Source organism: Cupressus sempervirens, chromosome 3 (assembly GCF_028749045.1).
Source record: "Cupressus sempervirens isolate cs-2001-9-10 chromosome 3, ASM2874904v1, whole genome shotgun sequence".
Taxonomy (NCBI): Eukaryota; Viridiplantae; Streptophyta; class Pinopsida; order Cupressales; family Cupressaceae; genus Cupressus; species Cupressus sempervirens.
Genome location: NC_143120.1, coordinates 1,105,568,964 through 1,105,584,014, shown reverse-complemented (window position 1 = coordinate 1,105,584,014; position 15,051 = coordinate 1,105,568,964).

Here is a 15,051-nt window from a genome sequence, read left to right as displayed (position 1 = left end):
AATTCTTACTTCTTCTCTAGGTTTAGATCTTGGTTCTTCCCTTTGTTCAAAAATTTGAAGATCATTATGGAAATTATTGTTAGTATCAAATAAAACTTCAATATTCTCTCTAATAGGTTTATGATTATCTTTGTTTTCATCAATAGTAGTTACTAAAGCCGTTTCTTCAATTACCTTGTCTTTCTCAACCAATTCAAGCTTATCAAATTCATTATTGGTATACTTCAAGAATCTTTCTATACTTTCTTTAAATTCTTCATCATCATCAAAAGAAAATAATTTTTAGTTTTCCTTACTCTCTTAAGACATCTAGATGAAAAAGGACCAAATTCTTTACATGTCCAACAAAAACAAAAATTCATACCTTGTAACTCTCTTTTCATAAGAAGAGAAATTAGTTCTTCAATATTCTTGTCTTCTTCAGAGCTAGATCCATTTTTACTTGTGTTTACAATAGTAAATTTATTCTCTTGTATGCAGCAAATAAATTTTGGATTCAGAAACCCAATGCTCTATTTTGTACACAATTCTGATATCTCATCAGGGAACTCCATCTTCTTAACGTCAAGATTAACTTCTTCATACTTTAGACTTTCCTTTCCAAAGTGACTTGCTATTGATCTCTTTAAGTTTCTATGATTTTTCTTCAAGGATCTAATGCTCTTATACCAATTGTTATAAGGTAAATTCCACCAAGATAATTGAGAGGGGGTGGGGGGCTGAATCAATTATCCAATTATTAAAACATTTATCAACCTTATTAATCCTTAACCATGTGATAAATATAATCAACACCCATAAGAAGATACACATGCAATAACAATAGATATGTTAACTAGGGAAACCCTTGATAAGAGGGAAAACTCCAATGGGGATGGTGCTCACAAAATGATGTAATAATATATAAGTTCCTTGTAAGAGGATGGACTCTATTAGGAGCCGATGAAATACATTTAGTACATATCAGTCGCTATTAGGAGACTTTGAATCCTTGTTAAGAGTTGTAGAAGGTAGATGGACCCACTGTCCAAATAGATTTAGGGGTAAGATCATTGAACTCACTATCCAACTGATCTCTATATTATTTATTGCATAACAATAGAAATGAATAACTTGAACTCCTTTTTCCTCTTGCCCAGACCAATCCTATTTTAATCTTAATAGAAGATATGCAATCTTTACATCCAATTAATCTCTTAGGTTGATTACATGCATTTACCAACTTCACATATCACTTGTATAATTATCACTTCATACATCAACCACACATTTCACAACAAAGAAATAACCTTCCTTTATAACAATTAAATACAACAAGGCCTCGTTAATATTATAATTATTTTACATTAACTTAATAATATTTGATCATAATGTTCACAACTTTTAATATGTGCAATTTCTGACCTTGCACACTCACTAACATCATCATTGGGAATTATACTGCCATTGCATAACTATTCTCATCATGATTCTATCCATATTAAGAGATACAATCCAAACATCAAAAACCACTTATGAGGTACTTTGTTTTCTTATTGTCTTCTATAATTCATGAATAACTTCTAAATATCTTTGACTCTCTGGACATGCACTTGTCCACTTCATTAGAACATAATGTATAATACATCCTCAAATATGCTTGACCTAATTATGAATACATAGGTTGTATGATATCATTCTCTACATGAATCTTTCCTAGTCTTTATAGAAACAATAATGTGTTGAAATAAATTTAAAACATAGTCACAAATGCAACATGAATATCATGCTATCCATCTATCCAATGCTTAGGATACTCCCCCAAATGAATCCCATAAAAATTCATGCAAAAGGACTTTCTTGAACCTTCTTAGGGTCCATTCTCAAACCATCAACTGAAATCACAATTACCAAATACAAAATCTCCTCTTGCATGAATGGACACTTCTTCAAATTAATCAACAACTTCTCCTCTTTTATCCTCTACAATACTTGCCTAATGTGCTCAAGATGTTCTTCCTTGGTCTTTTTGAATATCAGGATATCATCCAAATAAAAAACCAGAAACTTACCCAAAATTTTCTTTAGGACTTCTTTCATCAGCCTCATGAAAGTACTTGGTGCATTAGTCAAACAAAAAGGCATTACCAACCACTCATACAAACCATCCTTTGTTGTAAAAAAAATCTTCCACTCATCCCCTTCTCTAATTATGATATGATGATAACCACTCTTCAAATCAATCTTGGTAAAATATTTTTCTCCACTCAAATAATCCATTATATCATTCATCCTTGACATAGAAAACCTATATTTCATTTTTATCTTGTTAATAACTCTAGAATCAATACACATTCTCCATTCTCTATTCTTCTTAGGTGCCAATAGAAAAGGTACAACACATAGATTTAAATTTTATTTGATCTATCCTTCCTACAAAAACTCATGCACTTATCTATTAAGTTCCTTATTCTTAGTAGGTGTCAATCTATATGGTTATTTATTTAGAAAGATAGCTCCAAGAATCAGATCCATACAATGGCTTATACTTATTAGTAGAGATAGACCAACATTAATATCTTCTGCAATAATATCCTTGTACTCACTTAGTAAGTTTTCTATTTTTTGTGGCACTTGGCTAACATAGTTAGCTACTACTATAACTTGATCTCTACTATCATTTTTTGCTCAATCTTTACTATCTTTTGTCACTTAGGCATTACCCTTATATATTACTCAACCATTACTATTATAGCTTGAACCTTTAGGAATTACAAAAAAGAAAACTTGGTTCTTCTTCATCTGCTTCTCAATTTTTTTTCCATTGACCAGACAAACTCTAATAGTAGTACAACTTATCTCATTAGCAACTTCAATCAAAGGAAACAATTTTTTCTTGACTCCATTCACCCAAAGAGTGTATTGATTCAATCTACCATCACATAAAATATATCTATCATATTTCCAAGGTCTACTCAATAGAATATGACAATAAGCCATAGGCATAATATCATATAGAACTTCATCAAAGTAGTTTCTAATCTTGAATTTCACCACACATTGCTCACTTACCAAAAAATTATTCTCATCCTTGATCCATGAAACATGATAGGGTTTGGGGTGTCTCAACCTTTGCAACTACAAATTTGAAACTAGATCCTTAGACACTATATTTTCTAAACATTCAACTTTTAATGATCAATTTGCAACATTTTCCATCCATCTTACATCTAGTCTTGGAACAACTTCTCCTTGGGATAGATTCTTCATCCACTCTTTCATTACTTAAAGTTCTCCTTCCCATCAGACTTTCTCCAGCCTCAAGTTGCCTTGGTGAACGTTCAATCTCCCTTGAATCATAGCATTTATGTTACTATTTTCACTCTCATATGCATATTTACACTCAAAGTATCTCTGTCGTTCTTGACCATTTCTGAAATAATTATGAAAAAAACCACCTTTAGGGTAATAATTACCTCTTCCTTGTTAAGAATTAGTACCTCCTCAGTAAGAATTACCACCCTTCCTTTTGGTCATTCCTTTCTCATCACTTTTCCATTTACATTCACCTTTCAGGATTAACTACAAATACAAATAACAATCACATGAAAATATAACCAATATTAGAAAATAATAAATCGTATAGACGAGAACCCAAGACACAAAGATTTAATGTGGATCACCCAATCTCTAAGATAAATACACCAACAACAAGTCCAATATTATTATTGTCCAATGATTACAATTTGTAATCCCTTACAATTCAATATTGCTGCAAAGAAGTTAAAATCTCACCATACATAATGAAATCCCTAACCCTAAGACATTTTATACAATATTTTTCCACTTAAAACACTAGAGTCAAAATAGTTTGCCTAATAATAAAAATAATAGCTAACACCTTTATAATAGTCAATTATTTTTTGGATTTAGGGGCACTACTCTCAAAAACCCTAGTGAGGATGTTTCCCCTTGACCCCATCCTATAATATTTTAGGGAGCGCACCTTGGACACTATTCCTAGACCCAACAAGGGGAATTGGCCCTTGATCCTATCTACAAGGCTATTTCCACCAAATCCACATAATAATGCCACCAAATCCACATAATAATAATCTAGGGGGAAACTATGCCAAATAGAGAGAGATAAATTAACCCTAAGTCTAATTAGGCTTTACATTACAACATTTCATTTATCTTGAACATAATTTTCAAATCTTCCACCTTCTCCATAAGATTTACCTCTACCTCTCTAGAATTGACCACCTTTACCTCTCTGTCTTTGTTCATGCATTTTTGTCAAGATCTCCTTGGCTTTCAAGGCATAATGATAGGCTTCTTCCACACTATCCAATTTTATATAACTCATCTCATATTGAATTCCACACCTCAAACCCTTAAGGTACCTTCTAACTATCTCATCCTTATCATCAACATATCAAGTTCTTATGTCCAATCTATAGAATTCCCTAGTATATTTAGGCATAGTCATGTCCTTTTGCCTCAAACTTTACATCTTTCTCAATAAAATAACTTGGTAATCAGAAAGAAGGATGTTATTTTTCATCTTTTTCATAATTTTTGACTAGGTTATGATATTTTATTTTTCTCTTCTTTGTCTATCAGTTTGCAAATGTTCCAACCATAGTGAGGCATGTTCTTTCAACCTAGTGACTACAATCTTAACCTTTCTATTATCAAGAGTGATTTCAAAATAAAAAAGATTTTCCATTTTAGAGATCCAATCCAACATAACATTGGTTAATTAGGGCCAAAGGCTCACCTAACAAACCAAAAACCCTATAGAGTAAATCCAGTAAAAGAAAAACACAGAGAGCAACACAAAGGAGAGACAAAACAATAATATCTTTATTGATTCATGAAATTATTAGCAAACAAACACAGCTATATGAAATTTTAGTTTATGACAATTCAAGTGTCGAGCAGATAGTTTATGTCAAGTGATGAATGGATGACGAGACATTTAGAGGCTAAGTTACAACATTGAAGATACAGTGAATGCCGAGCATTAGAGATTTCAAGTGTAGAGTAAACCAGCTTTGGAAATTGTTGTTTGTAATGGCACAAACTTATATGTAAAGCATTTTTGAGGTGACTTAAGGATTGTTTTGTGAGTTGAGATGATAAGGATGAATCTATATTTAGGATCCGTATGTAGTACATGTAACCAATCAATTAAAGGGATAGATTAAGTAGAAATATGGATGAGTCACAATCATTGATTCATAGCTAACCCTAAGTCACCTAGTATTTTTAAGGAAGCCAAACCCTAAACATTGTATGAGCAAAGAGAGAAGTTTGTATGCACAAACAAAGGATTCATAGTGGCTATATAGTTATGAATTCAGATATACATTGCAAAATCCCTTAGAGGAGAACAAAGGAAAGAATTTAGATGGTAGAAGTGATGTATCTAATTAAAGAGGATCAAAGATACATGCAAAGAGGTGATGTTTTATCTAGCAACAGAGTGCTAACTACAGGATCATTTTTGAGACATTATAATAGGTGAATTAGTTAAATCTCTTAACAAAGTATTCCCAATAGGGTGTTGTAAATCCTTTAATAGGGTGCTTAATTCATTGTAAGTTTAAGTCCTTTAATTAGGTACACATCTAACAAGGTGTTGCAATCCTTTAATAAGATAAGATCTAAATATCTTGTAAGCCTTAAACATGGTAGACCTTTCATAGAGTAGATCATAGTTTATGATCAAACATTGTAACCTTTATTGGATGCACTTTACAACTACATTAGTGAAGATTTATGGGTGTCATCCCCACCCTAGTTTTACCTTGTCATTGGAGGGTTTAGGGTAACCATATGTCTTGTGTCATATATGTGTAAAATGTTTACTTTTTTTTGTCCTATGGATGAGTATGTTTAATTTGATATTTTAGTTTAAATGCAAATTGTGAGATGGATGTGTAGTGAATGATTTTATGGTTAAAGTTTTGAAGGATTGAGTCACCCAGCTCTCTCAGAGTTTAGTTTCCCTATTCTATTTCCAATAGATCCTATACTAACATTAGATCTCATTACATAACCTCCAAATGAGGTATCAATATGTTAGCATAAATAATTATTATTTACACTTTACTTAAGTTTACTTAGGATAAATGCAATATTTTATTATTTCTTAGGTTAGACACCTAGGAGTTTGTGTACTAATATGAGTTGTCTTGTTGACAACATAGAAGTAAGAAACTCTAATTCAACACATGGTGTCTACAACACTGGAGTATGCATAATCAACTGAGTTTTCATGTACACAACATAGTTGTTCACACTCTCAATTTAGTACATGGTGCCTACAACATAATTTTATGTCACACACCTTTGTAGGCTTATCCTCTTATCATTACACTAACTCTTGTGCTTAGTGTAGGATAACCCCTTCTTGACGGACATGCACTTAGTTGTGAGGCTTATGATATTGTTAACTCCTAGACATTCTAGATGCATCATAGAGGCCTTTATGTACAGGCACCTCTAGTGTACTATATAATAAATTGAATATCATATTGTTATTATGATCATACTCTGTTGGTCTATTTTTTGCTAGTTATTGAGCTTCTTGGTCTTGGGTGATTTTTCCTTAAGGCAAATTCTTACATGGTATCAGAGCCATACAGGCATCATTTCATAACCACTAGAGACTATTATTGCTTCTCCTCTCTAAGGACACCTAGACTCAAATCTATAGTATCCATAGATACTAGGAGCATCTAGAGCCAAAGCGGACCACACCATTGCATTTGAAGCATCGATTCAATGAAAATTGACTATGAATTGGCCTATATGGGGCCATAGTTAAAATTGAAGAAATTTATTTTTGTAAACCGACACCTAAAGGCCCAATTTGCCAATCTGGTATGATAATTTTCAGATCTATTTAATTTAATTTTTAGCTCTATTATTTTTAGGAATATTTTTTCGTCTACTTTTTGTTGCAATTTATCGAAATATTTTTCCATCCTATTAGGCCTACAGAGAATTTTTTTTTATAGGAACCATGTAGTCAAACCCCAGCCCCCGCAAAGAATATTTGGTAGAATATTCCACAAATTCCAAGTGTTAACCACCAGATTTTGGAACATTTCCTACCACAGGCACAAATCATACATTTTCCAAAAGGCACATCAAACAAATCCTAGTGATACTACTCTACATATCTAGCGGCCTTTGCATTTTCCTTAAGCATTGCAGGCATTTCTTTTAAACAAGTGTTTTGTGTAGAGTGCATGTGGGATAATTCTCCAACACCCCATTGGACCTCAATCCTATCCTCCCTATCAGACATTCAATCCTTCACCGAACTTTACAATTCCTATCTGAATAATCCCTACCACAATTTTTGATAATTATCTCCACCAACATCTTAACACTCTCGACCACAGTATTCTCCTTCCTAGCCATAATACCATCATAGAAATTGTTCACAAGTCACTAGGACAACAAACATCAAAATCTAGTATCAACAAGAAGTTTTTTGATGAGCATAGTCAGATCATAGCCCTCCACATGTTCTATCCTCTAGTGCCATGTGGTGCATTGCAAACCCATCAGTGAAGATCTGCATCAGTGACATTTGCCATGTTAGCCTATGGCCAAATTAGCCTCTGCCGCATTAGCCCAGGACACATCAGCCTTGCCATGTTAGTGCCCAAGCCACATCAGTCTTTCCACATCAGCCTGCGATACATTGTCCTTGGTTGTATGTCTGTACACTGCTGACATCAATGCTAATGTCACTACCACATCATCTAGGGAGGCAATTTTTGCTAACAACATCAAAATTATAGCCTAAATTTGATGACATCTGCCATGTTAGCCTATGGCCAAATTAGCCTCTGCCACATTAGCCCAGGACACGTCAGACTTGCCATGTTAGTGCCCAAGCCACATCAGTCTTTCCACATCAGCTTGTGATACATTGTCCTTGGTTGTATGTCTGTACACTGCTGACATCAATGCTAATGTCACTACCACATCATCTAGGGAGGCAATTTTTGCTAACAACATCAAAATTATAGCCTAAATTTGATGACCATCTAACCATCATCCACAAGAAAAATTAAACTACTATGAAAACTATTTAGATATCAAATTTAACCTCATTGTTTGCTGATTAGACCCCTCTCTAGATTTAGTTTTGATTTGATAGTCTAACTTTGGGAGGCCATATCTCAGTCATCCAAACTCCAAATCAGTTGTAATTTTTTTATTTTAGGTAGAATTTCCTAAAATTTTCAATGGTGTAGTTATTTTCTAGTTTTGGCACACAAATTTGTTAGAAATTGCATTTTTTGGTGACTGTACTTGTCTAATCCTACAATTTGCAACTTCAATTGCTCAGTATGGGCTCATTTAGACTCCAAATCAAGTTCCATTTTTTTAAAAAGTAAATATTTTTTCATCTACTTTCTAAATCTACAATCAAATTATAGGTTTGTATGATAAAAATACTACTTTTAGATTTAGGTCCTTTCTTTACATTGTATTGCTTCAAAATTGTTGTACATTGCTTAGTTTCAGAATTGGACTCCAAAAGGAGGTTGTAAACAACAAATTATAAGACCACTAAGGCCAAAATTGGAAAGTAGCTATTGTAATCACACTAAGTATAAAGTGCCAAAATCTTTCATTTGGGAGGTTTCTTGATTGAGTAAGCAAGGGGGTGTCTCTTGGTGTTGTGTTCCTCTTTTTCTACTGTTATCTTTCATTTCTTGCATTATGGGAAATCTTATGTTTCTAAAAATAACACCACATAACTATGCCACATGGTCTATTAAAACATGGTGTCAATTAATGCATAATGAAGTTTCTCAATATGTAGATGGTGCCCTTCCTAAACCTATAGGTGATCAAGTATCTAAAAGTGATATTACTGCTTGGGAAAAGGCATATAGGAAAGCCCTAGGTGATATTAGGATGGGGGTTGAATACAAGATCTTCTATTAGATCACAAAGTATAATACATCTAAGGAAACTTGGGATGCCCTCAAGAACCTATATGGTAAAGTGACTGAGGAAGATATTTACAAAATTGAAGATGTGATTTTCTCCCTAGGTCCTAAGACATTTGATTCTATACAAGATTTTATCATTAAGGTGAATGAATTAAGAACAAAGCTTGATGATTGTGGTATTCCTATTAAAGATGACAGGTTGATCTATCTCATTTATAATAAGCTACCATCTAAGTACTCCACCTATACTTCTTCTTGCAACACCACAAAGACTACATTAGGGACTGCTTGTAAGAAAATCACTTTTGATGATTATGCTCAACTATTAGAAGAAGAACAAGCCAAGTCACAAAAAATGGTGATTCTCAAGTCTTCACATTCTAAGGCATTGGTGGCTAATAATGAGGGTTCTCAAAATTTAGTTGGTCAAAGTTCAAATACAGGAAAGGGCAAGAAGAAGAAGTGGAAGAACAAAAACCAAGAGGATACAAAAAAAACAAAACCAACATCCAATCAACAAGGCAAGTGTTCCTCAAATAAAACCAAGAAGGGGGACACTAATTAGGAGAAGAAAAAATGTGCCTATTGTAAGAAGATGTGTCATGATGAAAATTAGTGTTTGCATAAGCAGATTGATGAGTTGAAGAACATCATGAAAAAACAAAAAGTTCCACTGTCTAATGCTTTTAAAGAGAAAGAATCTTCATCCTTAGATTCTAAGGGAAAAGGGAATTCTTTACTCACAAAAATTGTTAGTTAGGGAGAATGGATCACTAATTCAGGTGCCACACATCATATGGGTACATCAAAGTAAGACTTTTCTTCCATGACATATTCAAAGGCATGACACATCTTTGTAGGAGATGATACTAAGGTGGAAGTTGAAGGTAAAGGAGAAGTTGAGATGAACAATGGAGTTTTCAAGGATGTTATATATGTTCCTAATCTTACTTGCAACCTTCTTTCAGTCTACCAAATGACTCACTATGGAGGTAGAAATAAAGTTGAATTTCTTCCAAATTTAGTGGTAGTGAAAACCATCAAGGATGACTGTAGGATTGAAAATGGCGAAGCCAATCATGTTTCAAGGATTTACACTTTCTCCTCCTTTGTGCCAAAATCAATGCATAGGCCTTGTTATTACATTCAAATGCCAAAAGCAAACTGTGGCATGAGATATTTGGACATCTCAACTATAGATATCTTTAGTAGCTTAGCAAAAATAAAATTGTCAATGGTCTACCTCAAATTTAGTTTGTAGAAGGTGTTTTTAAAGGTTTCTCACTTGCAAAACATCCAAAAAAATTGTATGAAAAGGGGAAGTCTTGGAGAGCATAGTGTGTTGTTGAATTAGTTCATAGTGATGTAGTGGGACCATTTCTAGTGCCATCATTTGGCAAGTCTTGCTATGTTCTCACCTTCATAGATGATCACTCTCACTTTACTTGGGTCTTCTTCATGGTTCACAAGAGTGAAGTGTTTAAAAAATTTCTCAGCTTCAAGGCTCAAGTGGAAAAGCAGTCAGGGAAATTCATTAAACTTCTTTGAGTAGATAATGGGGGGAGTGTTTGAACACAAGTTTAATATAATTTTACACTCAAGAGGGAATTTACCTTCAACATTCACTACCATATATGCCACAATAGAATGGTTTTGCTGAGACAAAAAATTGAACTCTTAAAGAGATGGCCACTTGCATGCTACTAAACAAGTCTCTTGATCAAGTCTTTTGGCCTAAAGCAATGAACTATCCTGACTATATTCAAATAGGAGTCCACACAAAGCTTTGGATGGTATAACTCCTTTTGAAGCATTGACTGGTAGGAAACCTATAGTTAAGAACTTTAGAGTCTTTTATTGTCCAACATGGGCAATAATTCCTCCATAGAAATGCAAGACATTGGAAGCACAAAGAAAACCTTGCATATTTGTTGGATATGCAGACTCACATAAAGCCTACAAGTTGATGGATCCAGAGACATGTGATATATTCTATGAGAGGAGTGTACATTTTGAAGAATGTTGTCAAAGGTTTTCTTCTTCAAATCCTCCTTCTTCCTCCTTCATTGAAGAGAGTGATAGTGAAAATAGTGACTTGGAAGATGTTCATCCCCAAAAAACACAAAAGCATCAACCAGTTGAGATTGAGCATACTCACAATACATCTTCTTCCACTAGACCTAGATGGGCTAAGCAGACATTGGATGCAATAGGAGAATTGGCAAGGAATCCTTCAGATAATAGAAGGACAAGATCACAACAAAACTCACTCCCACATGCTTATATTTTAGTTTCTTTAGATCCTTAATCATTTAAAGAAGCATAAGGTATTATAGAATGGGATAGAGCAATGGAGGAAGAATATAATTCACTTATTCAAAATGACACATGTGACTTAATCTCTCTTCCTAAGGGAAGAAAATTGGTTTAGTGTAAGTGGGCCTATCAGACCAAATTTGTAGTGGATGGAAGTGTTGATAAACATAAGGCTCAACTCATTGCAAAAGGTTTTTCTTAGGTACCTAGCATTGATTATACCAAGACCTTTACACCAATGGCAAAGATGAACTCCATTTGCTTGACAATAGCTATTACAACAACTTAGAGATGGGCTATTCAATAGATGGATGTGAAGAGGGAATTTTTGAATGGTGATCTATATGAGGAGATATATATGGAGCAACCATAGGGATTCATACAGGATGCTACCTTGGTCTGCAAATCAAAGAAGTCTATCTATGAACTTGAACAAGCTCCTAGAGCTTGGTATGCCAAGATGGATTCCTTACTTCTCTCCAAAGGCTTCATTAGATGTCATTCCAATCTGAATGTCTACATTCTTTAGAGGGATGATTCAAATTTTATACTTTTAATTTATGTGGATGAGTTGATCATTACAAGAAGTACTGCATCCATCATCAACAATGTAAAGGCTACTTTGCAAGATAGGTTTTCAATGATAGACTTGGGTCTACTATAGTATTTCCTTGGTATAGACATACAACAGTCCTCATTAGGTATCACCTTATCACAACAAAAGTATGCTCTCGATCTTCTAGCTTAGTTCCACACGAGTGACTACAAGGTTGCATCCACCCCTTTCTTCTAGGTGTTAAGTTAGAAATAAAGTGTTCAACTCCACTTGTTGATGCACCTTTGTATAGAAAGTTGGTTGGAAGCCTTATCTACTTGAAACATACATGCCCTAACATCTCATTTTTAGTTGGCATGGTTTCTCACTTCATGCAAGAGCCACATAAACTTCATTGGAAGGTAGTGAAACTCATCCTACATTAAATCCAAGGTACACATAGACATTGGATACATTATGTAGCTAGTATAGGACTTTAGTTTTTGGGTTATATAGACTTTGACTATGTAGGGGACCTTGATTCTTGCAAGTCTACTTCAGGATATCTATTTCATCTTGGTTTTAGTCCCATTTGTTGGAAGATTAAAAAGAAAAACATCTTTTCTCTCTCATCGATCGAGGCTGAGTACTGATGAGTGGTGAATGTAGCAATAGAGGCTATTTGGCTATAATAGATTCTAAAGGAGTTTGGATTTGATCTACCCCGACCCATTGTCATCTATTGTGATAACTAGAGTGCTATTGAAGTCTCAAAACATATAATGCAACATCAGTGAACCAAACATATTAAGGTTCATATGCACTAGATCGAAGAGTTGATTCATGAATAGGTCATTACTCTACAATATTGTCCTATAGAGTAGCAGGTAGGTGACATCTTCACCAAGCCCTTCATAGAGGTCAAGTATCTTCATTTGTGAGATCTCTTGGGGGTGAGGAATTTTTAACCAGGGGGGTCACATGATCCTTCTCTTCTATATTGTACACATGTCTCTTTTTGGAGGAGGTTTTTTCCCATGAGGTTTTTCGTCTTTCTCCATTTCTAGAGAAATTTCATTGCATTTCAGCATTGCATTGTACTTGGTTACCTAACATGGCCTAGTAGCCGAGACCCATTATGCATTTCATCGTAGCTTTTGTGAGCTTAAGTGTATTCCCCTAAGTTGCACTTAAGGGGGGTGTTAGTGTAAATAATAATTATTTACAGTTTACTTAAGTTTACTTAGGATAAATTCATTATTTTATTATTTCTTAGGTTAGACATCTAGGAGTTTGCATACTCATATGAGTTGTCTTGTTGACAACATAGGAGTAAGTAACTCTAATACAACACTAGAGTATGCATAATCAATTGAGTTGTCATGTAGAAAACATAATTTTTCCCACTCTCAATTTAGAACATGGTGTCTAAAACATAATTTTATGTGACACACCTTTGTAGACTTATGATCCTCTCATCATTACACTAACTCCTGTGCTTAATGGAGGATAACCCATTCCTGATGGACATGTGCTTAGTTGTGTGGCTTATCATATTGCTAAATCCTAGACATTATAGATGCATCATAGAGGCCTTTATATATAGGCACCTCTAGTGTACCATAAAATCAATTGAATATCATATTTTTATTTTGATCATACTCTGTTGGTCTATTTTTTGCTAGTTATTGAGCTTCTTGGTCTTGGGTAATTTTTCACTAAGGAAAATTCTTACACAATATTGACTATATAGAGATCAATTTGGCTCTCATTCTTCTATCTATTATATTTAGCTCAGCCAATCTTCCTTTTGAAAACAACAATATGTTATAATTTTTTGAGCTTAATTCAACTGATTGTTAGATATATCCTCCCAATTGCTTCATGTCATATTGAATCCTTTGTATGTTTTCTAGAAATTCAATTGTGAACCTTAGCATGTCTTAAAGTATGTTGTATAGATCTTGTACTTCCTTTACAACTTATTTAATGTTTTGTACAAGTTCCTGTAACTCAACTTTTTTAACTACAGTTGAAATAGAAAATTTCTCCAAACTCTTTTCTCAAATTTCTTTTCAAACCAGGCCATTAGTTTTTCATTTTCCTCAATATATTTAGTGTTTACCTTCTCAACACTTTTTACCAACTAAGAGATAATGGGGGCCTGATCATCAATGGTCTAAATATCAAAAGCATCAACACATATGCCTTTGATGTCATGCAATACATATTATTGTTGCAAAACATGCCTCATCTTCTATTGCTTCTTCTTCTTTGCTAAGATTTCCTATAAGGTGATAGTTTTCTCAAGAGTGAGATTTGCTAGATCACATTTTGTCTTTCCAATTACTTCATCTAGACTAATATTAATATCTAGATAAATGTACATAACCTACTTTCCTTTACTTTTCTTGGGAGTATTCTTGCTAGAGTAATAGTAGGTGATGGGATCTCCCCACTTATCCTTGCTTGAACATCAGTGCTTGACACAACAATGATAGCCTCCGACACTAAATTCTCTTTTATTGTTTCCTATTTTTAATTCTCCTTATGTCCCTCATCTTGGGATCATGACACATGTACTCCTTATTGACTAGTAGTAGAATTTCTACATTGGTTTCCTTGACTGATTCCTCTTCCTCTTGCTTCTACCTATTTGGTTGCTCAAATTCTTGTTGAATCTATGGAAAGAGATATTGTCAATTAGTGATAAAAGAACTAGTCACCATGGGAAGTTAGTATAGCTTGAGCTAAAAAATAGAAGAATGTTAACCAAGATACCAATGGAAACTGAGCTCTAGTATAAACCAAGTTAGTTTAGCATTCCAACTTTAGAATGAGAACCAAGAAGTGAAAGTGGTGTAAACTGAGCCAATTGAGTTTTCCACATGATCAATGTGAATCGAGAATCCAGATTTAACTAAGTGCTAGAGTTAGTTGAGCTGACAATGTTGCTCAAGTGTCTCCATATCACTCAACGAAGCTACTAGATCCAACTATAGCATTGAGTTGACTTGGTATTTGTTTTTGAAACTACTAAATTACTAGTGTAACTAACCTAATGAAGAGTTACTATTTGGATTAATGTGTGTGTGTGTGTGTGTGTGTGTGTGAACGTATTACCCTCCAAGAAAATAAATATAAATTAACCTCAAAAGCCCAAGTAGGAAGACCAAATATGCACTAACACTTGGGTCACTTTGCTATTGAAAAGCATAAGAACCCTTT